We start from the raw sequence: 26,363 nt of genomic DNA on the forward strand, positions 1-26,363 counted from the left end.
CCACGTTTCACAAGTCAGCCAATTATATCAATTTTGCCAATGAAGCCAGTGTTACTGAGCGGGCACTCGGCTTTGCGACTCTGGCTGGCTTCTCACAGGTGCAGGGCATCATCGACCGCACACGTGACCATCAAGGCACCCCCTCATCACCCAGGAGTGTTTGTGAACCGCAAGGGCTTCCACTCCCTCAACGAGCAGCTCGTCTGCAACCATAAAAAGATCATGCAAGCGTGTGCCAGATTCCCTGGCAGCTGTCATGACTCTTTCGTTCTGCGCCAGTCCACCCTCCCTCAGCTCTTCACACCTCCAAACAAACTTACCGGCTGGCTGCTTGGGTTATCCACTAAAGATGTAGTTGGCGACATCGTTGGAGGCCAAGGAGCACTATAATGACAGCCACATGTCCACCAGATGTGTCCTAGAGTGTCAACACCACAAAGCAGTCCTACAATGACCAAACCATCCCTGTCAACCAAACCCCCATTGCTTGAGATTAAGTAATGTCTCACCATTCGCTTAATGGGTACGGTAGCATAGTGGTTATGTTACTGGACTAATGATCTGGGGAACATGAGTTCAAATCCCCCCACGGCAGCTGGGGAATTTAAATGGCTGTATATTTTTTAATTCTGTCACCAAGGACAGCTGTGGAGAGACCTCGTCGGAGGGTGCACGACGCTCCCAGCTCTGCTCAGTTACATGCAGATGCTGAACCTTGGGGACCGTCGAGAAAGAGGGAGGTCTTGAAGGAGCAGCAACAAATACGTGAGGCTCTGGCAGCTTTTGCTGCCACGACTGTACAGAGAATGGACGAGTCTATCTCCATCTTGAGCATCCTCCAACGAGGGCTCTCCACTGCTGTCCCTGTCTCCACCATCTGCTCTTGCTCACTTGTGATCTGTGAGACACCAGGTGACAACACTACTCTCTGTCTCCACTAAGGTGTGCGTATCTGCGCTGGTGCTGCCTGCGCGTGGGTCTGGTGACAGTGTATCCTCAGAGATTGGAGCTTCCTCTGAGGAGTCATCTTCCTCCTCCAGCTAGACAGTGGGGGGGGGGGGCAGTTGATGGATTGTGGGAGAGTAAAGAGATGAATTAGAAGTGTTATGATAAGAATGGGTAACATTACCATTATGCACATGATGACATTTTACTGGCTGCTGACATCAAGTCACCATATGAGTGGCTGTTGTATACCATGTGGCTGTATGATATTTAATTCTGTCACCAGGTTGCTAAGAGGTCTCCGTCTCCCACCACCAGCAGCTCTGCAACTCTAGTGATTTGCAGCACCGCCTCCTCTGCTGGAGTCAAGTTGGTGTAAATTGGAGGGCCACCTCCGGTTTGTTACCTTTCCCGGATATTCTGGGCTCTCTTCTCCTGCAAGGAGGAAAAGAGGAGAAATTTGAGTGAGAGTGATGGAATGAGTGTAAGGAATGGATGGGCTACATCTCTAGAGGGTGACTATAAGGGAGTGGCGTGACATTACCAAATGGCCTCCTTCTGTGGCGTAACTTTCTGTGATTGCATTAGGATGAGGGCAAGCGTCAGTGGTGGTTAGTCAGATAGGAATGTGAGTAGGTGCATAGAGAGTGAGGGATGGGTGCACCTTGCAAGGTACATCGATATGAGGATTGACGTGCAGGAGTAGGCTTGAGAAAGCAGAGTGATGTGGTTGGGGTGATACGCACAAGATGTAGTTGAATGTGGCATTGCACTCACCTTTCCTGACCCCATGAGATCATTAAATCTTTTGCGGCACTGGATCCAGGACCGCCTAACTACATCCCTGCTGCTGACCTCCTCTGCGATCTCCAACCATGCCCTCTTGGTCTCACTGGAAGGTCTCTTGCACTCATCCCCAGGGAACAGGATGTCCCTACGTGCTCAAACACCCTGGAGCAGGACTTCCAGGGAGGAGAGAGAGAATCTGGCTGCTGCCTTCTGCCGCTGGGACTGCCGGCTTCCCTCAAGCCTCAGATGGAAAATCTTCAGTTTCTAAACAACCACACCTCTGCCAAAGAGTTCTGATCCTCCTCCAACAACCTTTAAGTGTGATGTGTGGAAGGCCCCTTTAAATATCTGAGCTCAAGGTGAGTCATCAATGACATCATCAGACCCACTACATTTAACTGGCTGGGAAACCTGCAGGCCTAACTCAAATGATCCAATTCAGTTCAAGAGAAGGTGGACAGTGTGCTGCCGAGTGCTGCATGAGGCCGACCCGCTACGCAGCACCCCTGCACCCGGCTCGCCTCACACGTAAAAATTACGGCCCTAGTGTCATGGTCCACTTGCCATGGAGCAGTAAGATGCGAGTTTGTATTCCACAGGGAAAAGAGGAAAAAGGTGGTAGAGCTGGGAGCATCCACAACCAGGAAATGGTGCATGTGCTGGAGTACTTAAAAATAAAACAGTAACTTAAAAAAAGTGTGTGGTTATGGCAATTTAAAAAAAAATAAACGTATGGGGGAATTTATGTATGTACAAAACCTGTCATAACTTGATACATTCATTCCATATCATGCACTATAATCTTTCTGCTCCCCACAACCACATCTAGCATGTCAATTTCAGGTCAGTTAAATTCATAAACTCCTTACAAGTGACATCTGCCAATGCAGTTGATCTAGAATCAGGGCTATTTGCAAATAGGATATCAAAACAGAATTTAAATAAGCTTGTTGAGGTGAATTTGTTGGACAAATTAATCACAAGACAATATATTTGTACTCGACAACACAACCGATTTTGGGATAGAACGTCCATGCGCCAGTCTCCTGCATTTATAATATAAAAACAGAAAATGCTGGAAATACTCAGGTCAGGCAGTATCTGTGGAGAGAGAAACAGAGTTAACGTTTCAGGTTGATGACCTTTCATCAGAAATAGCAGGTCACTGACCTGAAACGTTAACTCTGTTTCTCTCTCCACAGATACTGCCTGACCTGCTGAGTATTTACAGCATTTTCTGTTTTTATTTCAGATTTCCAGTATCCGCAATATTTTGCTTTTGTCCTGCATTTATACTTGGAGCTGATCCGTGTAGGTGCACTGGGCTCTGCTTTTAGGGAAATTCCACAGAGAACAAATCTGCAGGACCAGCTCCCCATGTTCACACGATTAAAGCAAAAACAGAATCCTGCAAATGCTGGAAATCTGAACTAAAAACAGAAAATGCTGGAAACACTCAGCAGTTGGCCAGTGCTTCCGGTCGCTTGCCATTTTAATTCTCCATCCAACTCCCACTCTGATCGCTCTGTCCTCAGCTTCCTACACTATTCCAATGAAGCTCAATGCAAGCTTGAGGAACAGCACCTCCTCTTTCTACTGAGAAATTTACAGCCTTCTGGCCTTAACATGGAGTTAACAACTTTAAAAGTTAATCACCGCTCCCATTTTCTCTTGGACATTCTGTAACCATTTACACCTCCTCTGGACCCAGCTTCTGTTTCCATATTGGATGCTACCTGACCTGCTGAGTGATTCCAGCATTTTCTGTTTTTACACGACTGTCCTAACAACAGAATTATAGATCCATGTTTTCATGAGTCTGTTGGTTTTGGGAGAAGGGAGCTGGACTTATTCGCACTATGGAGTGTAGCTGACAGAGGGAGATCGGGGTCTCTGAAATTGACTGCACCCCTACCTAGTGCAAAAGTGGCTACAGAAATCCAAGATACTTTCAACTTTTGTGCTTAAGATTTTAATATAGAACTAATAAAACCTAATAAACTAGACAGTAATAAAACCCAATTGATTTCCCACACAAGTCATTTTAAAATCAAACCTGAAAAAAAAAAAGGAATCTCTGGTCAAGTTTCATGAAATCTAAAAAAGTAGCCGATATGCCACTTCTTATTGATACACACAGAAAAAACATACATCTCAAATTTGATGGTGCGGCACCCGGTACCTCACAAGGAACATACACTTAAATCTGGCTGAGGTATGAAAAGTTGCCCTTCTGGTTGCTCAGTGGTGTGGAACTGAGCCACACGTACAGGTCCCAGGTTCAATCCCCGAGTTAGTTGGTCTCAACCACAGAAGTTCTGGGGGTGCTGCAATTGATCTTAGCACGTGGGAGGATGAAAAAGAAAAGATTTGCATTTATATAGCGCCTTTCACCACCTCAGGACATCCCAGAGCGCTTTACAGCCAATGAAGTACTTTTGAAGAGTAGTCACTGTTGTAATTAAAGAAACGCAGCAGCCAATTGCACACAACAAGCTCCCACAAACAGCAATGTGATAATGACCAGATAATCTGCTTTTGTTATGTTGAAGAAAGGGAAATTACGAAAATATATCAGCCTTGGCTCCCAAATCTAATTTCCATTGCTGAAAAGTTTTTGCATGTTGATAATTAGCGAGAGCAGGATCAGGCTCGACTGTGATGTTTCTCAGTTACAATGTCTGCTGATATTTACTGTTTTAATCGATCCATCATTGGTCACTGTGCCTTCAGCTACCTAGGCCCTAAGATCTGAAATTCCCTCGCCACCTCTCTCTCCTCCTTTAAGACGCTCCTTAGAACCTATCCACTAAGCTTTTGGTCATCTGTCCCAATATCTCCTTATGTGGCTCGGTTTGAGAATTGCTCCTGTGAAGCGCCTTGCGACATTTTAATACGTTAGAGACGCTCCATAAATGCCTGTTGTTTAGAATTAGACATAATAATGATTACTTGAGCCAGGCAATGGAGGGCTGATGCATTGTGAATTGTTCCCCAGGAAAGAAGGGGAGAAAATAGGGAGAGGGAATGAAGAGAAAGAGAATCTAACAGTGTTTTAAATTATTCAGGTCACAAGTTGATATTTGCAGTCACTATCCTAACCATGAATCGTTCCCCAATACTTTGTAATGGACGGGAACTAGGGAAAACAAGTCCAAGGAACAACTCTTGCAACAAAACAAATAAATCTGAATTTCAGTAGAGGAAAATGAATACGTAACATCTAGCACATAGGAATCTGGGGACTAAAAATTGAGTAGCGCCCCAACTGGGGTGCTAACTTCGCTGGGGCGCTAAAAGTAGCACCCTGGAAAAATTAGCGTCCCCGCACCGGAAATTGAGTGGTTGCGCCCCAAGAGGGAAGCGGGGCGCTGGGAGTCAAGATTGCGGCGTTATGTGCAGCAGCGTGTCGCGGTATTGCAGGCCTTCCTCCCCTTCTTAAAGGGGAGGGGCCTTGTGCAGCGCGACCTGGGCGGGGATCGGGAGTGCAGGCAAAAGAGCCTGGCACTCAAGAGAAGTGCCGGGCTCTTGGAGCGCAGCCAGCACTCCGCGGGGTGTCCCAAAGATGTCGGGGAACATAGGGTCTAATAAAAGGGAGCAACTGATAGAAATCAGTATTTGTAGGGAAATGGTGTTAGGGAAATTGATGGGATTGAAGGCCGATAAATCCCCAGGGCCTGATAATCTACATCCTAGGGTACTTAAGGAAGTGGCCCTAGAAATAGTAGATGCATTGCTGGTCATCTTCCAAAATTCGATAGACTCTGGAACAGTACCCATGGATTGGCGGGTAGCTAATGTTCAAGAAGGGTGGTAGAGAGAAAACGGGGAATTACAGACCGGCAAGCCTGACATCGGTAGTGGGGAAAATGCTAGAGTCCATTATAAAGGATGTAATAGCAGAGCACTTGGAAAAAAGTGACCGGATCAGACAAAGTCAACATGGCTTTACAAAATGTAAATCGTGCTTGACTAATCTACTGGAATTTTTTGAGGATGTAACTGGTAAAATAGATAAGGGAGAACCAGTGGATGTGGTGTATTTGGATTTTCAAAAGGCTTTCAATAAGGTCCCGTATAAGAGATTAGCGTGTAAGATTAAGGCACATGGGATTGGGGGCAAGGTATTGACTTGGATAGAGAACTGGTTGGCAGACAGAAAGCAAAGAGTTGGAATAAACGGGTCTTTTTCCGAGTGGCAGGCAGTGACTAGTGGGGTACCGCAGGGATCGGTCCTTGGACCCCAGCTATTCACACTATATATTAATGATCTGGACGAGGGAACTAGATGTTAATATCTCCAAGTTTGCAGACGACACAAAGCTGGGTGGGCGTGTGTGCTGTGAGGAGGATGCCGAGAAACTCCAGTATGATTTGGACAGGTTGGGTGATTTGCATCTGCCATGCTTCTGCCCATATAACGTGGATAAATGCGATGTTATCCACTTTGGTGTCAAAACCAGGAAGGCAGATTATCTAAATGGCAATAGATTGGGAGAAGGGGAAGTGCAACGAGACCTGGGCGTCCTTGTGCACCAGTCGCTGAAAGTAAGCATGCAGGTGCAGCAGGCGGTTAAGAAGGCAAATGGTATGTTGGCCTTCGTAGCGAGAGGGTTTGAGTACAGGAACAAGGATATCTTGCTGCAGTTGTACAGAGCCTTGGTGAGGCCACATCTTGAGTATTGCGTGCAGTTTTGGTCGCCTTATCTGAGGAAGGATGTTCTTGCCATGGAAGGAATGCAGCGAAGATTCACCAGGCTGATACCTGGGATGGCAGGAATGACGTATGAGGAGAGATTGGGTCGATTGGGCGACGGTCCGGGAGTCCAGAACCAGGGGTCACAATCTAAGGATAAGGGGTAAGCCATTTAGGACAGAAATGAGGAGGAATTTCTTCACCCAGAGAGTGGTGAACCTGTGGAATTCTCTACCACAGAAGGCAGTAGAGGCCAATTCATGAAATATATTCAAGAGGGAGTTGGATATATTTCTTAAGGCTAAAGGGATCAAGGGATATGGAGAGAAGGCAGGAACAGGATACTGAATTTGGATGATCAGCCATGATCTCATTGAATGGCGGCGCAGGCTCGAGGGGCCAAATGGCCTACTCCTGCTCCTATCTTCTATGTTTCTATGTCTGGGACGGGAGCACAGGCAGGTGGCCAGCAACAAAAATGGCCGCCCCGCGCCTCGCCTTTAAATTGCGCATCCCCGACCGCAGGTACGCCCCCCCCCCCGACCCCGTCGGACATAGCGTCCGGCGCTAAGTCAAGGGGCGCTCCCGAAGATAGGGCCGGGGTGTAAGTGGGGCGCTGCGCACACCAATGACGTCATCGCCAGCGGCGCAGCGCTGCAGGGCGCTACTGGTTAGCGCCACCACTAACCTCCCGCTGAATTTTGTGGGAGGCGTGGGCAGTGCTGCACCCGGGCGCTAGTTGGTTTGCGTCCCATTAGCGCCCTCTTAAGGCACTAACGGGAGGCGTAACCAACTGAATTTTCCCCCCCATATGTTTAACATAACCAGTGCAGTGAAGGGTTAAAAATAAAAGCATCAATTAAAGTTAATTAAAATAAATGAAAAAGATGAAACAGGCCATGAAAAAAATTATGGTTTACTAGTTAATCCACACCAAAAGGGGCTGTGCTCTTGCAAGCTAGTTTTGTGGGTTGGCCCCACGATCAATCTGCCAGCTTTATTCATGACAAAGGATCCTGAAATGCAGTAGTGTGTGGTCTACATAACCACTAGTTTGATGCCAAGTAGATTCAAATATAGGTTTTAATCTCACCTTCGCACAATCAGATGTTAAGATAGATTGTCAGCATATCCATCCAGCATCACTAAAAGCAGTATCTGTTCAAACATGACTGCTACACTCCAACACGAACTTACACATATTTTTGGATTTTATAAATTGGTAAACAGTTTGAAATCAGCAAAAGTGAATAAAGGACTCTCCGATGCTGAATGGTCTTTTACCAAAGTCTTCTTGTGTGCTTTTTCTGTGTACTATCAAAATTTAAATGTAGACTGAAAAAAGCATAGAATACTGCAACTGTAGTGCCATTTTGCTTAAAAAAAGTACTATCCCATTTCATACCTAGGTATTATTAGCTCATTTTACCAATAAAACAGAAACAGCCTCTGGACCATGTGCAGTCAATTGCTCACAGACGCTTGCCCCTGCCGAGAGAGGACTGATACGTACCAGCTTGGAGAGGAATAGGTTCTCCCTTTGCAGAGCAAATTTTAAGCAGACATTTTGCTTTTTACACAGGAATCCCTTTGATTTGAGAGAGGTAATAACCCGTCTCATTACAGCTCTTAAAAAAGACAACTTTGGGAATAATGGTTACCTACATTTTAAACACTAAATAGCCAGGGTCACATTTACTGTAATTTTTTCCATTACAGAAACCAGAATATTCTCGCGCCCCTTCCCCCTCCCCAACTTCCAAAGGAAACTTTAAGTGGAAGCTGTGGGACAGCCTTACTTCTACTATAAACAAGGGATATCTCCTAGGGAAGGGGAGGAGGAGGGAGAGGATTGACAACTGGGGGAGTAGGGAAGGAGGGCAGATGACAGGGGAAATGGGGAGGATGGAGAGGAGGGACAGTTGTAAAGTGTTTAGTGCTAACTTTCCACACGCACTCACTTACCTGATGAAGCTTTTCTAGGAGACTTCTGTTTGGATGAGTTATTGGATTTTGTAGGGGTTCACCCGATTGTTTACACATCCATGACACAGCTAGTTCAGTTAGGCATACTCTGGAGACCTGCGATCCTGGGCAATTGAAGCGAGTAGAGGCCAGGGTGGCTACTTTTTAAAGAGACCCAGTGGGCTCTTGCATTGAAAGAAAGACGGATTTAAAAATAACGTTTAAGCTCAAGCAGGGTTCCTTCAGCCTAGTTTATTATATATCTATAATAAAGGAAAAGAATGGACTTACGATCGATTCTGAATAGCGCCTTTCAAGATCTAAAGATGTCCCAAAGCACTTCACAGCCAATGAAGTACTTTTGAAGTGCAGTTACTGTTGTAATGCAGGCAAATGCAGCAGCCAATATGCACACAGCACAGGCCTATAAAGAGCAATGAGATAAATGGTGTTGGTTGAGGGATAAATATTGGCCAGGACACTGAGAATTCCCTTGCTCTTCTTTGAATAGTCCCACAGGATCTTTTACATCCACCTGAGAGGGCAGATGATGACTCTGCTTAACATCTGAAAGATGGCACCCTCCCACTGTCAGAAAAAACTAAGACTGCGCCCTACACCCGTCCCCAGTACCAGCACATTGCACTACAGTTTCCCAACATAAGAGTCCTTACCAAATCACAAATACTCATTTTATAGTTGCAAGCTTGCAATAAGCTAACCAGCCCTGAAAATCAAAGATGATAAATATTTCCAGTTCAATGGAAAGATTTTTTCACTCCAGTAGTTCAGTATTCAGATGCACAGGGATCATTCATCAAGGTAAGCATAAATTAGGTCCAAGAATTTCCAAAGAGACACTATCTCTCCTTCTATCAAATTTAGAACCACACCATAAGGGCGCAAAACAAGTCTGTGCTGAGGTCTATTCTTTATGATCCATCAAGTCTAACCACAAAAAAAGACTTGTGGTTTTTTTTCTCCCTTTCGTCACAACATATGATTCAGGAGAAAAAAAAGGAGAAAGATGTGATACCCTCCAGGCTACAGATTATATTATGATTGGGGAACTTTTGAAATTTCAACATAATTGAAGGCAGTAAAGCCATCTATAGAAGTGTTAAGATTATGATTTTAATAGCTGAAGGCTCTTTATCACCTTGCTGCCTGCTGGTGCTCAACATCATTACATTCATAATGTGCTTGTAACAATACTTCTGTTGTTGTCACATTGGGTACACCTAGGCTAATTCCAAAGCCTGAGGTTCCTGGCAGCATTTTAAACCATTCGTATAATCTTTCAACCATTAAATGAGAGGATTTGATTTAATTTAATTTCACACTCAAAAGTTTACATAACCAGTGCCAATAATTGCAAAAACCATCTGTTCTCTTGAAAATCAAGATTCTAATACACTTAATGCAGTGACAGCACATGAATCAACACCACTATCTTCTGTGTGCAGGAAAATTAAGAAAAATAGCTGTTTATTCATAAAACATTTTTTTTGTAACCCAGTATGTTTCAACATCTTTGGTTACAGCATGCAGTAGTGGGACATGGGTTTGCATGCATTCCTTCAGACCACTGAGTTACTAATGTGTCAAGTTGGAGAGGGTGGAGAATGACGGAGAATTGGACACTCTGCACCTCCTAGAAGCCTTGGGTGGAGCATAGAAACCAGGGAAAAGGAACAAAAATAATGAAGTAATATTTTGCCCATTATTCTTCTCTTCTCTTTCCTGAAGTTTCCCAACTCTACAGAAGACCTCTTAGAGGTGTGCAAGACTGGCCTGGGATTACTAACCTACAAAAATAATCTATCCAGCTCTGCGAGGAAGTGGCCGGCCTCAACTTGGCGTCACTGAGTAGAGTTTGGGGGGGGGGGGGGGGGGGGGCGGGGTATCTCAACCGATGTTCTACCAACTTCAGTTAAATCATTAAAAATATACGAAGCTTCTCTTTCAAAGGGCTCAAAACAGTTCTAGAAAAAAATAAAACATTTCTCCCCTCTAAAATCTGATTTATATTATGCCATGTAGTATTTTCTTCTCCATTAATTCTACTTTGATCCTAGTTGCCTCTAACAAAGTACCTGTTGCATCGCACAGCATGATTTCTGCTATTTGACAAAAAAAACTTGCCTGCTCAACATCTGCAGACAGGGTGGGACCATTTCATTAAAGGCAAAGCAATAAAACAATGTAAATTTATGCATTGTACACTATATCAAATTATCCAGTGCCTACAACTGTTCTGAATTGCTCAGAAAAATATTTTCCACAATTCCATGAGTAAACACCTTTTCTCAACTATACAAAGAATAGATTGCACAGTCAAGCAAGTTGCAATGTTGGACAATATATATTCAGTCTAAAGTTAGATACAAGACAAGTATGCTGCAATGGGCAAAAAAGGAACAAAATGCAATATTAGCAATTATAAATTTCCTTAATCAGCTGTGAATTCATCTGGACCCCAGTGGGCCCCAATTCCTGTACAGATAAACGGTCTGAAACATTTCTATTACTACAGACTGTGGAGGTCAGAATTTAACCATATATATGGACAAGGCGGATGGTACTATCATCACATATTAAAAAGCAGAATTGGGTACTCTAATCATTGTAACAAGCCTATGCTATAACATTGTCCCAAATGGTGTTGAAAACCCCTGCAACCATGATAAGAAATAGGGTAGCCCAGGGGGAATGGGAAGTGAGCTCTCTATTTTTCATACAGGTCTTAAGCAAAACATTGCATGTCTCAGTCAGAGAGGCCATAAGTATGGCTAATGTTGGAAAAATTCACACTGCTGCAGTAAGCGTGTCCATCTGAGACTAGGGGCTCGAATTTCACAGGGCCGTGGAGGCGGGAATGGAGGCGTGTGGGGTGTTAAAATTGCAAAATGTGGCGGGCGGGCAACCCCGCATCCATCCCACCTCCAAGCAATTTTCAAGAAATCGTGTTTACTGCTCCCGTCTCCGTCCCGCCTCCAAGAGGGAGGATAGGTCTTTAAGGCTCTTAACACGCACTAAATTGCCTCTATTATCCCATTTTGCAAGGCCTTGGTGATTTTAACCCTTTTCCGACGTGAAGCATGCCTGCTCTGAAACATGACGGCGAAACCTGGCGGGAGCACAATTGGATTGTTGACTATTAGCTGCAGCTCCACCATTAAATAGGATATTTGGTCAGCCATCATTTGCAGGTGGCAGGACTTTGTTGTTTCAGGTCTGGGGGAACTTTTAGAAGGCATACCACAGCTGTGGAAGTTTGGAGCCGGACACCCATCTCCAGTGTGACCGCCTGGGAAACCCCTCTTGCCACCTTCACTGAGCGCTACCACTACTGAGGCATATACCAAGTAATCCTAAGCCCTCAATGTGGAAGTCCCATTAGCGAAATGACACACGCCACAACTGCAGCAGTAGCCATCAGATTTTTTTATTTACAGTAACCATCTGATGGCTTTTTAACATTAAACACCCAAGTGACTACCCTTGTGACTATTTGTGCAGTACCTTTCTCTTACGCGTGCTCCTACGTGGTGCTTCCCCTGTGGCTTCAGCAGATGTGGAGGCCCCTTGCTCACTCTCTTGCTGCTCCTGTCTCGGCACCTTTGGCGGGCTGGGGTTGCGAACCTGTGAGGGCTCGCCAACAGTCTGCTGCTCCTGCAGCTGTGCAGGGGTTGAGACGCCGATCTCAGTTGGGTGTGGACTCTGGTGGGGCTCTGACGTGGCATGGAAGTGTGAGCGCTTGGAAAGGAGACCCCACTTCCTTGATGTCTGCCACCAACTTCCCTCTCATGGGTCAGGTCCCCCTCAGCGCTTGCAAGTGGCTTGAGAACACCTTGCTGCACATCAGGGGGGGCATGGGGACCCATATCTGCACATGGCAGTCCTACTCAGGACTTCCATGAAGGTCTGGTTTCTCTGTTCAATAGATGACCATCGCTCCTCCAGAGATGTCATTCTATTCAGAACGCTCACCATGTTTTCTGCACTCTGGCGACTTATCACCTCCATGGAGGTTGCTATCCTTTCCATGGTGATGCGTTCATGCGCCAATGACTCCACAAAGGCTCTGCTCATGTTCGCAATGGACTCCTCCATTCGCTCCACACTCGCAGCGACCCTGGAGGCAAAACCTGCCGGAGACTCCTGCATCTGTTCCTGGAGTTCCAGCACCGCTGAACTTGTGGATGGACCCAGAAGCAGAGGGTCGACATGCAGCTGAGCCGAGCTGGCAGAGTCCTGCGGCCCTCCGACGAGGACTTTCCACTGCTGTCCCTGTCTCCACTGTCTGCTGATGCTCACTTGTGAGCTGTGATACACCAGGTGACAACATTACTCTATCTCGCGAAGGTCCCACCAAGGTGTGAGTGTCTGCGCTGGTGCTGGGTGCGCTGAATTCTGCTGAAGCTGCGCCCTCAGAGGTTGCAGCTTCCTCTGAGGAGTCTGGATGCTCAGGCTCTTCCTCCTGGCTAGTGGGGACAGGTGCTGTTGATGGACCTGTGGTGGAGTAAAGGAAAGAGTCAGAGATGTGATGCCAAGGTTACATGCACATTGCATATTGCAGATGATCATAAGTCCATCTGTTAGAGCTTCAGAATCATTATCAGTGATTCATGCAATGTCAATGAGAGAGATGGAAAACTATTCTGTCAAATCAATCAAATCAACTTTTATTGTCATTGTTAGTGCACAAGTGCAGTACAACGAAATGTAGGCTTGCGGCTCCTGAGAGTGTACAATTTGGATTAGGACACAAACATTTCAACATACATTTGTACATATATATTAGCATAAATATGACCATAATAAAGTGCATCGGCAGATGTGCAGGCTTTAGTGTTTATTTGTGGAGTTCAGTAGGATGACAGCCCTGGGAAAGAAGCTGTTCCTAAATCTGGTCGTACGGGTGCGAATGCATCTGTAGCGTCTTCCAGATGGTAGGAGGGCGAACAGACTGTGGCTGGGGTGGGTAGGGTCTTTGATGATGGACCGTGCCCTCCGTAGGCAGCGTTTCTGATATATATGTTCTATGGTCGGTAGCCGGCTTGCTGTGATGCACCCGTCTGTCCGTCCCCCACTTGCACATCGTCCTCCACTCCCACGATCTTCAGGACCTCATCCTCCCAAGGCGTGAGCTAGGCTACTGAGGGTGGCCCTCCTCCTGTCCTCGCTCTTTCCCTTTTATTGTGAGCTCTCTTTTCCTGCAATGAGGGAGACAAGTGGAGTTTGAGTGAGAATGAAGGAGAGTGTAGAGAATCCATAGCATAGATGCTTAGGAGACAAAGATGGACTGAGGTGGCAAGACCAAGGGCCCTCCCTGTGTGTTGTAAGTTGTTTTCATAGCATCACAGTGACAGGGAGTGTGAGGGCTGCATAGTCGAATAGTTAGGTGAATGTGACCATAGAGAGAGAGGGAATGGTAAGGGTGCATGGATGTCAGTGTCAAGTGGGATGTGGAGGAAGAGATTGCTAAAGCTGAGTGCTGGCGAGGAGAGGCAATGGGGATCAGATTGAGGGTGATGGGAAAGTCATACTCACTTTTCCAGTGCGCAGAAGGTCATGAAACCTCTTCCTGCACTGAAGCCAGGTTCTGCGAGTTATCGACAACGAGTTGAACTCCTGGGCCATCTGGATCCACACAGCCTTGGTCTGCCGGGGAGGCTTCTTCCTCCCTGAAGGGAAGAGCACCTCTTTATTGGCACTTGCTCCCTCCACTAACGCGTGCAGGGCAACGTCATCAAACCTGGGAGCAGACCTAGGTCTCTTGCTGGTCATTCTGCCTCCAGGTCCCTCTAACATGAAAGGCCAAGAGGTTGGCAGTCTGCAGAAGAAGCAAGGCTTGTTGCAGATCTTAAATGCAGCAGCAATGATGACATCATCGGAGGCGAGTTTCAGACTGAAAAAACTAATTGGGCCGTGGGTTCCCACACGCTGGAACTCAATTGCCCACTTAAGTTAAAATCGCTTCATTCTCCCACATCGATTTAGAATCGGGTGGCTAACATGAAAAGCGGATTACATGACCCCAGCCCGCCCCAGTAACAAAATCAAGCCCTAGGTCTAAAGAGCATTATCTGAAGGGAGAAGTTAAACAAGGAAACAGTGGAAGGATCAAATGTGGGAAAGTTACTGGAATCTGTCCGGAGACAAAGGGCTAGATTTTAATAGCCCTGAGGAGGCAGGTTAGCTGCGAAAAATCGGAAAAAATGGCTTCAGACACCCAACCCGCTTCCATCCCGTCCCCACCCGATTTTCCTGAGTGTCTGTTCAGCTGCTCCCAAACTGACCCGTAACTGCCTTGATAATCCTATTTTGACAGAGGTTTCCCACATTCATGCCTCTGGCTCATTTCCCGTCTTGCCAGAAACAGTCCAGCTGCAAGGAGACGAGTTGGTGGGGGACATGATCTGTAGTCATTATTGGTGCAGAACTTTAAAAGCGCTCCTGTAACATGGCTGGCATTCAAATGCAACAACTTTGTTGTTGGAGGTTTGGGATAAGATTTTGCAAATCTACTGACCTAGTGACTGGTCAAGCTGACACACATCTGCTGATTGAACTGATCGGAATAATTTCAGGCCATTTTGAGTGTGCGCTTGCAAGCTTCTTGCCTCAAATTAAATCTATAACAATGCGATGGGAACCATTTAAATCCTCTCATCCTGGTTGTCAGAATCAGAGGAAGAGCAGCGCGGCTTAGTGCTGCCGCATGAACAAGTGGCTCAGCACACAGCCTTTTTTTTTTTTTATTCGCTTATGGGATGTGGGCGTCGCTGGCAAGGTCAGCATTTATTGCCCATCCCTAGTTGCCCTCGAGTAGGTGGTGATGAGCCGCCTTCTTGAACTGCTGCAGTCCGTGTGGTGAAGGTACTCCCACAGTGCTGTTAGGTAGGGAGTTCCAGGATTTTGACCCAGCGCTGATGAAGGAATGGCGATATACTTCTAAGTCAGGATGGTGTGTGACTTGGAGGGGAACTTGCGAGGTGATGGTGTTCCCATGCGGCTGCTGCCCTTGTCCTTCTAGGTGGAAGAGGTCGCGGGTTTGGGAGGTGATGCTGAAGAAGCCATGGTGAGTTGCTGTAGTGCATCTTGTAGATGGTACACACTGCAGCCACGGTACACCGGTGGTGGAGGGAGTGAATGTTTAAGGTGATGGATGGGGTGCCAATCAAACGGGCTGCTTTGTTCTGGATGGTGTCAAGCTTCTTGAGTGTTGTTGCAGTTGCACTCATCCAGGCAAGTGGACAGTATTCCATCACACTCCTTACTTGTGCCTTGTAGATGGTGGAAAGGCTTTGGGGAGTCAGGAGGTGAGACACTCGCCGCAGAATACCCAGCCTCTGACCTGCTCTTCTTGCCACAGTATTTATGTGACTGGGCCAGTTAAGTTTCTGGTCAATGGTGACCCCCAGGATGTTGATGGTGGGGGATTCAGTGATGGTAATGCTGTTGAATATCATGGGAAGGGGGTTAGACTCTCGCTTGTTGGAGATAGTCATTGCCTGGCACTTCTGTGGCGCGAATGTTACCTGAATGTTACCTGTCACTTATCAGCTCAAGCCTGAACATCATCCAGATCTTGTTGCATGCAGGCATGGACAGCTTCATTCATCAGCGAACATCCCCATTTCTGACCTTATGTTGGAGGGAAGGTCATTGATGAAGCAGCTGAAGATGTTTGGGCCTAGGACACTGCCCTGAGGAACTCCTGCAGCGATGTCCTGGGGCTGTGATGATTGACCTTCAATCACCACAACCATCTTCCTTTGTGCTAGGTATGACTCCAGCCAGTGGAGAGTTTTCCCCCCCGATTCCCATTGACTTCAGTTTTACTAGGGCTCCTTGATGCCACACACGGTCAAATGCTGACCTGATGTCAAGGGCAGTCACTCTCACCTCAACCTCTGGAATTCAGCTCCTTTGTCCATGTTTGGACCAAAGCTGTAGAGGTTGGGAGCCGAGTGGTCTTGGCGGAACCCAAACTGGGCATCAGTGAGCAGTGAGCAGGTTATTGGTGAGCAAGTGCCGCTTGATAGCACTGTCGATGACACCTTCCATCACTTTGCTGATGATTGAGAGTAGACTGATGGGGCGGCAATTGGCCGGATTGGATTTGTCCTGCTTTTTGTGGACAGGACATACCTGGGCAGTTTTCCACATTGTCGGATAGATGCCAGTGTTGTAGCTGTACTGGAACAGCTTGGCTAGAGGAAGATGAAGAGGACGAGGACGAGGAGTGATGCCTTGCAGGGCCGGATGTGGCCAATCCAGCAGCAGGCAAACACACTGATGGCCGTCAGGCAAGGGATGCATTCATCCATGCCAGATTCACGTAAGCTAACGCTTCAACCACAGGTGGATGGTACATGGAGATGAATATAAATCAGAGTCCCAAACCCCAGGCATCATTCGTCCAATAATGGTGGTTTGTGCTCAGTGCCACCACCATCATTCTACATGGAAATCGCTCGGAGCCCTCACTCTTGAACTTCCATTTCCCAGAACACAGAGGCCACACTTTAGGTGATCTCAGCAGATTAAACCTTTTTCGACACTAAACCCATGTGCGTTTGCGCACCGGCCTCGAGCTCACCTCAGCAATTTGCAGCCAAGCTGCCTTGGTTTGCTGAGGAGGCCTCCTCCTTCCATTTCCAGTTAAGAGGAGCTCCTGATATCCTCTAACTTCCCTCAACAAGAGCATGGAGGGAGCCCTCATTGAACCTGGGTGCAGCCTTAGTTTTTGGGGCTGCCATTCCTGAAGCTCCCTGCACCTTTAAGAGAAAAAAGCATTAATATTACTAAGCAAATGATTGGCACACATCTGGCATCTTTTTCATTTCATAGTCAGATAATAAAGTCATAGATCAAAAAATCATGAATCGCTTTCTGGAATAATATGACCAGCAATATCATTTGTTAAATTTTGCTCAGAACAAACGCTGTCAACTCCCCTTTCAAGATAATAAAGCACCAAGTCATCCCAATGACATTTGTATGCGAAGGGGACCTGGCCCCTTTAAACTTTCAAACAAACAACGCGTCATCAGACGCGAGAAACGGACATCCTCCAAGCAATGAGGGGCCCGCACATCAGCCGTAACGAGACCAATGAAGCCAAAATCGGAAGTGCTGGGAGGTGGCAGCCGGGTGTGGGCCCGCCCTCAACCTGCATCCATTATTAAAATCGAGCCCAAAGTGACTGAGCACTTGGACTGATCAGCTGATCAAAGAGAGTCAGCATGAATTTGTGAAGGGTAGGTCATGTCTGACTAACCTAGTCGAATTTTTTGAGGAGGTTTCTAGCATTCAAAAAAGCTGGCACAAGCACGATGGGATGAATGGCCTCCTTCTGTGCTGTTAGATTGTACGATTCTATAACTTCGATGAAGGAATAGAGAGTTGTATATCAACTTTGCAAGTGACACTAAGTTAAGAGGCACAGTAAGTTGTGTGGATGGGAACAGAAAGTTACAAAGGGACAGACACAGAGTTACAGTAGCACAACTATGGCAGATGGAGTTCAATGTGGGGAAGTGTGAATTAAATTGAGGACAGGTTGCATAAACATTGCTCGTTAAGTTTAGAAGTTTGAGTGGGGAATCTAATTGAGGTATTTAAAATGATAAAGTGATCTGATAGTGTAGATAAAGAGAAACAATTTCCTCTGGTGGGGAATCCTGAACAAAGAGGCACAATCTTAAAATTAGAGCGAAGCCATTTAGGAGTGAAATCAGGAAGCACTTTTTCCACACGAAGGGTAGTAGAAATCTGAAACTCACCCCCCCACCCCCACCAACCTAAAAGGCTATGGATACTGGGTCAATTGGCGCTTTCAAGACTGATTGATTTTTGTTGGGTAAGGGTACAAAGGGATATGGAACAAAGGTGGGTAAATGGAGTTGAGGTACAGATCAGCCATGATCTAATTGAATGGCTCAACAGCTCAAGGGGTTAAATAGACTACTGCTGTTCCTATGATCTTTACTCTGTACCCATTCATGCTATGTCTGACCTGAGAGGGCCTGATGCGGGAAGATGGTGGGTGCCAAAAGTGAGAAAATGTTCAATTCCTCAGCACCAACATTATTCAAACTAATGAATACAAAAAAAAAATCAACAAGTATAGCAGCAGAGTAGGTTAGATTATGACCTTTGAGCCCACCTGGAGTTTTTATCTACATCAGCGGCAGGCAAAAATATATTCTGGGGGGAGGGGGTAGAGTGGAGGCCGAAAGGGTGAGATGTCACACTGGAAAGTAGAACAATTGCATTTTGTACTCCACCGACAAGCACAAATTTCTCCTACATCAGTGATGTCTAAAGTATGGCCCACGGCTCACATGTGGCCGAGTCCTGGCAGTCTGGCCCATGAAGCTCTAGAAACTCCGTCTCATTTACGGTTATATTTCTTACTGGTTTGTCCCTTTTTAAAAATTTTGTGGGCCTGGAGGTTTGCAAAGGGCTGTTATTGCTGCCGCCTCACTGATGGATAAATTCTAAAGCAGAACACCTAGGGGGTGATTTTTGCCAATGGGGAGCTTTTGGAGGCGGGACTCCCACTTCTTGGGTTTCAGTCCCGCCTCCATCAACTTCTGGCCAACCCACGCTATTTTCCCTTGATTGACCTGGTTAAGCCCGCCCAGCGGGCTTAACAGGCCAATTAAGGGAAAGCCAGTTGCAGAGAACGTCAACGTATGACGTTTCATGAATTGTCATCGTTTGACAGCTCTGTGAAGCTGTCAAGCAGTGACATTCTCTGCAGTTTGATGAGGTCTTGAATTCAAGACCTCATCAAACCTCTTTCTTTTGCAGAAATGAGATGGTTGTTGCATCTGTGAATGCTACGGCCATCTATCATCTCTACCGCGGAGATGCGAGACTCTCCGCATACCTACCGACTGAAGCCTGCAGGAAGAAACAAAGGTAAGTACACTTTTTCTAACACTTGCCACTTACCTCAGATACTCAACTCTCCACACTTACACCCATCACTTACCTTCACAGCGCACTTTTGCACCCCCCCCAACCCAAGACCCACTACTCGCCTCAGTGACCCTGGCGGGGTTTGGAGCCTTCGGGAAGCCCGCACTTGTGTGGGCAAAATGGTGTTAAGCCTATTTTCTGCCTGTTAACTACCTGTAAACAGGCAGTTAAGTGGCTGTAATCCCCTTCCTGCCTCCAAGGAGATGGGACCTGGCGCGGGACAGCTACCCGCCTCCTGGCAAGATGGCACGGAGGCGGGTTGGGCACCCGCCCCCAAATTCTGCCATTTTCCCGGCAGTCCTGCCTCCATGCCCACCTCCCCAGGGCTGGCAAGATCACGCTCCAAGTCTTCTGTCCTACTGAGGATACCATCATTCTTCTAAAGCTGTTTAGTCTGCATTGCAGTTAGTGAGCCAGCCATTGCACATGGAGACAAACATGGAGCCGCATGTGTTCTGCTGTTAATTAAAGTTAGACGTTTGCGTATTTGTTGGTCTCTGGAGTCAATTTATTCCAAGGAACTGACACACACATTTGCTGTTTGTAAAGGAATTGCATGGGCTGAATGGAAGGATCCATCCACAATCCTTTTTAGGCACTTTTGCGATATAAAATTGCAGTTGACTGTACACATGCTGTTGGCTGCACTAGGAAATATAAAAATGTCAACTTATTTTGATCCAGCAACAACAGCGATCCATTTTTGTGCATCTTGTAATTACCACAAGATTTGCTTGCTGTCCTGCCAGGTGTAGTTAGTTCTAACCGATGTCTGATGTAGAACAGCACCGGTGATAACACAAATAATGGGAAGTGTGACATCAAAAGGGCAGTATGGCACTGTTCTTCTGAAAGCAGTGCTGCAAGGTAAGACCGCCTTGTATTAGGTGCGCCCAGGCCCTGGTTCATCCCCAAGGCCCTGCACTATGGTGCAAGACCTACAAAAAGAAAAGAAACTTATATTGACCTGCACCTGTTTAGTGCTGCTGTTGCTACTGCTACTACATAATGTTCCAGAATGAACTCTTCACCACAGGGAAAGATAGAAAGATAAACAAATGAGTTATAAAAATAACTGTACCATTACACCTGCAGGATGTGAGGATGCACCCTCCTTTAACTCCCTTCACCATAAATTTGCAGATGGAAACAGCTGGTGACAACCTCATATCTTTTTAAAGAACTGAAATGAGGGATTTAAATACAAATTTACACCTGCTTCCTTGTAACTCTACTCAGCAATGACAGTTTTTTTTTCAGAACACAATAGAAAGTGATAAACATTTCCTTTCAGAGTTCCTGTATCGACAAGGGCACATTGGCATCAACATTCTAGTTTCTGAACACACTTCCCAGAGTAAACTGGCAACACAGAAGAAATGTATGAGGACCTAACACTGCACAGAATATCAAGCACAAACAAAAAAGATAATTTTTCAAAAATGTTTTATTACTTTGTACCTTTGAGCCTAACAATCTTAAAAGGAAACATTTTCCTTGTTCGCTGCACATGCGGTTTAATAAGCTGATTTCAATTTCCAGGAACCATGAACGTTCAAGTGCACTGTGATGATCATTCTACATTTGAACACAAAATGTTAATTTGGGCCATTTATAATTAATGTAATTCATTGAAATGTTTTATTTTCTGCAATGTTTAACTTTGATTAGGGGATCTCATTGAAACTTATAAAATTCTAACAGGACTAGACAGACTAGATGCAGGAAGGCTGTTCTGGATGGCAGGGGATTCCAAAACCAGGGGTTACAGTCTAAGGATAAGGGGTAAGCCATTTAGGACTGAGATGAAGAGGAATTTGTTCACCCAGAGAGTGGTGAACCTGTGGAATTCTCTACTACAGAAGGCAGTTGAGGCCAATTCATTAAATATATTCAAGAAGGAGTTAGATATATTTAGAAACATAGAAGATAGGAGCAGGAGTAGGCCATTCGGCCCCTCGAGCCTGCTCCGCCATTCAATGAGATCATGGCTGATAATCTAAATTCAGTATCCGGTCCCTGCTTTCTCCCCATATCCCTGCTTTCTCCCCATATCCCTTGATCCCTTTAGCCTTAAGAAATATATCTAACTCCTTCTTGAATATATTTAATGAATTGGCCTCCACTGCCTTCTGTGGTAGAGAATTCCACAGGTTCACCACTCTCTGGGTGAACAAATTCCTCTTCATCTCAGTCCTAAATGGCTTACCCCTTATCCTTAGACTGTAACCCCTGGTTCTGGAATCCCCTGCCATCCAGAACAGCCTTCCTGCATCTAGTCTGTCTAGTCCTGTTAGAATTTTATAAGTTTCAATGAGATCCCCTCTCATTCTTCTAAACTCCAGCGAATATAAGCCTAATCGACCCAATCTCTCTTCATACGTCATTCCTGCCATCCCAGGTATCAGTCTGGTGAATCTTCGCTGCACTCCCTCCATGACAAGAACATCCTTCCTCAGATAAGGCCACCAAAACTGCACACAATACTCAAGATGTGGTCTCACCAAGGCCCTGTACAACTGCAAGACATCCTTGCTCCTGTACTCTAATCCGCTCGCTATGAAGGCCAGCATACCATTTTCCTTCTTAACCGCCTGCTGCACCTGCATGCTTACCTTCAGCGACTGGTGCACAAGGACACCCAGGTCTTGTTGCACTTCCCCTTCTCCCAATCTATTGCTGTTCAGATAATAATCTGCCTTCCTGTTTTTTGCCACCAAAGTGGATAACCTTGCATTTATCCACATTATACTGCATCTGCCATGCATTTGCCCAATTGCCCAACCTGTCCAAATCATACTGGAGTTTCTCTGGACCCTCCTCAGAGCACACACGCCCACCCAGCTTTGTGTCGTCTGCAAATTTGGAGATATTACATCTAGTTCCCTCGTCTAAATCATTAATATATATTGTGAATAATTGGGGTCCTAGCACCGATCCCTGTGGTACCCCACTAGTCACTGCCTTCCACTCGGAAAAAGACCCGTTTATTACAACTCTTTGCTTCCTGTCTGTCAACCAGTTTTCTATCCAAGTCAGTACCTTACCCCCAATCCCATGTGCTTTAACTTTGCACGCTAGTCTCTTATGCGGGACCTTATCAAAAGCTTTCTGAAAGTCCAAATAAACCACATCCACTGGTTCTCCTTATCTATTCTACCAGTTACATCCTCAAAAAATTCCAGTAGATTAGTCAGCATGATTTACTTTTGTAAATCCATGTTGACTTTGTCCGATTTCTTAAGGCTAAAGTGATCAAGGGATATGGGGAGAAAGCAGGGACAGGGTACTGAATTTGGATGATCAGCCATGATCTCATTAAATGGCAGAGCAGGCTCAAGGGGCCGAATGGCCTACTCCTGCTCCTATCTTCTATGTTTCTATTAGGCAGACACAGTATACTTACAGTACAAATAAAATTGAGACAATTTAGAAAAATAAAAACCCTGGGGTAGAGAAGAGAAAACCAACCCTTCTTTCTGCTCACAGATGCTAGCCAGCGGCCCTGATCAAAAGTTTTGGCTTGTGGACATCGGGGGAGGCTAAGGTCCATCAAAGGCTTTGTGGATAAATATGCAGTGGTAGTGAGCCATATAGATCACAAGATCCCAGTCTATGCTGAAGTAACTGACCTCAGCAAGGACAGGTATTTCAGTAGTACAAATGGCCTTGGTACACTGGGTTAGGGAAGGGAAATACAACTACTCCTGATTGCTATGTAGTGATCCAATGAGGGACAGCTTTGCTGACAATACAAAGCTAGGTGGGAAAGTAAGCTGTAAGGAGGCTGCAAAGGGATATAGATAGGTAAAGTGAGTGGGCAAGAATATAGCAAATGGAATATAATGTGGGGAAATGTGAAGTTATCCACTATGGTAGGAAGAATAGAAAAACAGTATTTTTTAAAAAGGGGATACTGGTAAATGTTGGTATACAGAGGAATTTGGGTGCCCTTGTACAGAAATCACAGAAAGTTAACATGCAGGTGCAGCAAACAATTAGAAACGCAAATGGCATGTTAGCCTTTATTGCAAGGGAGTTGGAGTACAAGAATAAGGAGGTCTTGTTGCAATTATAAATGGCTTTGGAGACACTACACCTGGAGTACTGTGTACAATTTTGATCCCTTCTTAAGGGAGGATATACTTGCTTTATAGGGGGTGCAACAAAGGTTCACTAGATTAATTCCTGGGATGGGAGGATTGTCCTATGAGGAGAGATCGAGTAGAATGGGCCTAAATTCTCTTGAGTTTAGAAGAATGAGAGGTGATCTTACTGAAAAGTATAAAATTCTTAGAGGGCGTGACAGAGAGGATGTTTCCCTTGGCTGGAGAGTCTAGAACTAGTGGTCATAGATGCAGGATAAGGGGTCGGCCATTTAGGACTGAGTTGAGGAGAAATTTCTTCACTGAGGGTTGTGAATCTTTGGAATTCTCTACCCCAGAGGGCTGTGGATGCTCAATCGTTGAGTATAGTCAAGACTGAGATCAATAGATTTTTGGACACTAAAGGAATCAAGGGATTATGTGGATAGGGCAGGAAAGTAGAGTTGAAGTAGAAGAACAGACATGATCTTACTAATTGGTGGAGCAGGCTCAAAGGGCCGTATGGCCTACTCCTGCTCCTATTTCTTATGACCCCTGCTGGGAAGTGTGCATGGAGATTGGCAGAGATCAGATGGGGCTCAGCTGTGATAACCGCCACCACTGAATCATTTGTCAAAACTCACAAATTATTTTATGAAAGATTAGTTCTTAGAGTAGCAATCCTATTTAATTTTTGTTCTTAGTCAAGATGCTGGATAAAATACAGTAAATATGTAAGCATAGAAGATTATTTGCGTGTTTGTTGCTTGTGCAATAAATTTACTTCATGTTTTAAGCTTTAAAGATGAGGTCTATGGTGATGCGCTTCTATTTGGGGCAACTGAAATCTTATCGAGGCATAAAACAGTGCTGGGCACGCTGCTGAAAGTTTACCTAGGTCACAAGACGAGGAGAGATATATTCAAAGGTTTGTTAACTGGTACTCATTCTCAAGTTCCAAGATACAATAAATAATCTAGAAGGTGGTTAGAAAGACCAAATAAAACAGGCATCATTCCCAGAATAGCTAATGTTTCCGATAATACTGCAGTGTTTTACCTAAAGAGCAGTCTCTCTTTGAGACAACTCCAACAACTTTGCCTGAAGGTCTTTAAATGGATCAGATGTGCAACTAAACATTCCTATAAAATAGGATGCCTTGGGAACTGGAACACTGCCTACCTCAAGAGCATCATTAGCACACCTGTGCTGAAAACTGGAGCGGAGTCACTTGCTGGGGCATAACTTTTACCCAGTGTATCCAATATGCAGCTATTTATAGTTTCCTGACAGTATACCCACTTTCCCAAAGCATGACACTTCTCAGGTTCCTTTCTAGTATAGTAATGACCTGTAGCACTTCTGCAGTTGAATTATCTATATATATATATATAAACGGATACTTCTTTCTGTCTGTCTATCTGTCTGTCCTCACGTGTGCGTCTGTCCGGCTATGCGCTCGAAAGTTATAGAGCGTACCTACGCATGCGTTACGTCGAAAGAAAGCTTACCTTTCTGAAACGGTGGTAAGCGTATTTACGTTTCGGCCGGACAAAAATCGCGCCCGCGGTATCCGAAAAACGTTCAAAATTCCGCTCATTAGCATCTCATTATCTGCTCATTAGCGACAGAGTGACCTCGAGGTTGACCAATCGTACGCCGGGTTCCTGGCGCGTGCAGCCGGGCCCTCCTACGGTCGAGTGACGGGACGATTGACCAATCCTACGCTTTGGTGACCTGATGGTCGACCAATCGGTGAGTGTGTGGGCGGGCCTTATCGTTCTGAAACGAGGTGAGTCGCCGCCATCTTGATTCCAAACTTTTCCTTTCTTTTTCCCGCTTTCTGCGTCTTTCAAAAAAACGTTGCTTTTAAAACACATTGTTTCTAAAAAAAGATTTAGAAAGTAATTAACTTATCTAATCTCATTAATTTTCCTACCTTTCCCCGTTTTTCCAGGTAGGCCTCGTAGCCTCGGCCTCTCCTCCGCACCCACGCCCGAGCTAGGCACCTCCCGGCCCCAGTCAACAAATGGCCCCCGATCGCCGCCATCTTTGTGAAGGCTGGAGGGGCGGGACTCAGCCGAGCGCCGCTCCCTTAGTAAAGGGTGCGTGCGCAGCAGGAGCAGCTGAGACGCGGCGTCTCTCTCTGTTCCCCGCTCGGCTTGGGCGGGGCTCTCGGGAGTGCTGATCTCGGGCGGGGCTTGGAGAGCGGGAAGGGTTACCCCGGCAACCGGGCCCGCCGGCCGTCTCTCTCAGCCGCAATCGGCGCTCTTCAAGCCAGCTCGGGAGGGCGGGGCCATGTCAATGCATGGGGCGGCACGGAGCTCCGTGGAGCCATTGCCGGCACTGGGCTCGGGTGCTTTGTGGCCTGCGGCCGAACAGCGGCTGCGGACCTCGAGCTGACCGGGGCGCTGGACTCGGCTGGGCCATGTCTTTGCGGGTGTTCGCCTTGGCCAGCGGCATCAGGGTGACGGCCGAGGGAACGCGTTCATCCAGGTGCCGAGGCCCGGGCCCCGGGGCGGAAAGAGGGATTGGAGCGGGGGATGAGGGGGGGAAAAGAGTGAGGAAGGGGGTAGGGAGGTGGTGAGAGGGTGGGGGTAGGGAGGTGGTGAGAGGGTGGAGGGTGGGAAGAGGGTGGAGGGTGGGGGGGGAGAGGGAGAGGGTGGGGGGGAGAGAGGGAGAGGGTGGGGGGGAGAGAGGGAGAGGGTGGCGGGGGGGAGAGGGAGAGGGTGGGGGGGGAGAGGGAGAGGGTGGGGGGGAGAGAGGGAGAGGGTGGGGGGGAGAGAGGGAGAGGGTGGGGGGGAGGAGAGGGAGAGGGTGGGGGGGAGAGAGGGAGAGGGTGGGGGAGAGGGAGGGTGGGGGGGAGAGGGAGAGGGTGGGGG

General features: G+C 46.4%; 1 protein-coding gene across 4 annotated transcripts in view; it reads right to left on the bottom strand.

The window, feature by feature from the left end:
* Positions 1–26,363, bottom strand: part of commd10 (COMM domain containing 10) — a 119,378-nt gene that overhangs the window by 13,669 nt on the left and 79,346 nt on the right. Inside the window, exon 6 of one of the 4 annotated variants that reach the window (XR_015078233.1) lies at positions 8,687–8,819. The exons of the other annotated variants lie outside the window; for them this stretch is intronic. The gene's annotated coding sequence lies outside the window, so the exon portion shown is untranslated. The remainder of the gene's footprint in view (positions 1–8,686; positions 8,820–26,363) is intronic. 4 annotated transcript variants of the gene reach the window in all.

The sequence above is a fragment of the Somniosus microcephalus genome, chromosome 1, assembly GCF_052327205.1.
Source record: "Somniosus microcephalus isolate GS21.2 chromosome 1, FLI_Smic_1.0, whole genome shotgun sequence".
Taxonomy (NCBI): Eukaryota; Metazoa; Chordata; class Chondrichthyes; order Squaliformes; family Somniosidae; genus Somniosus; species Somniosus microcephalus.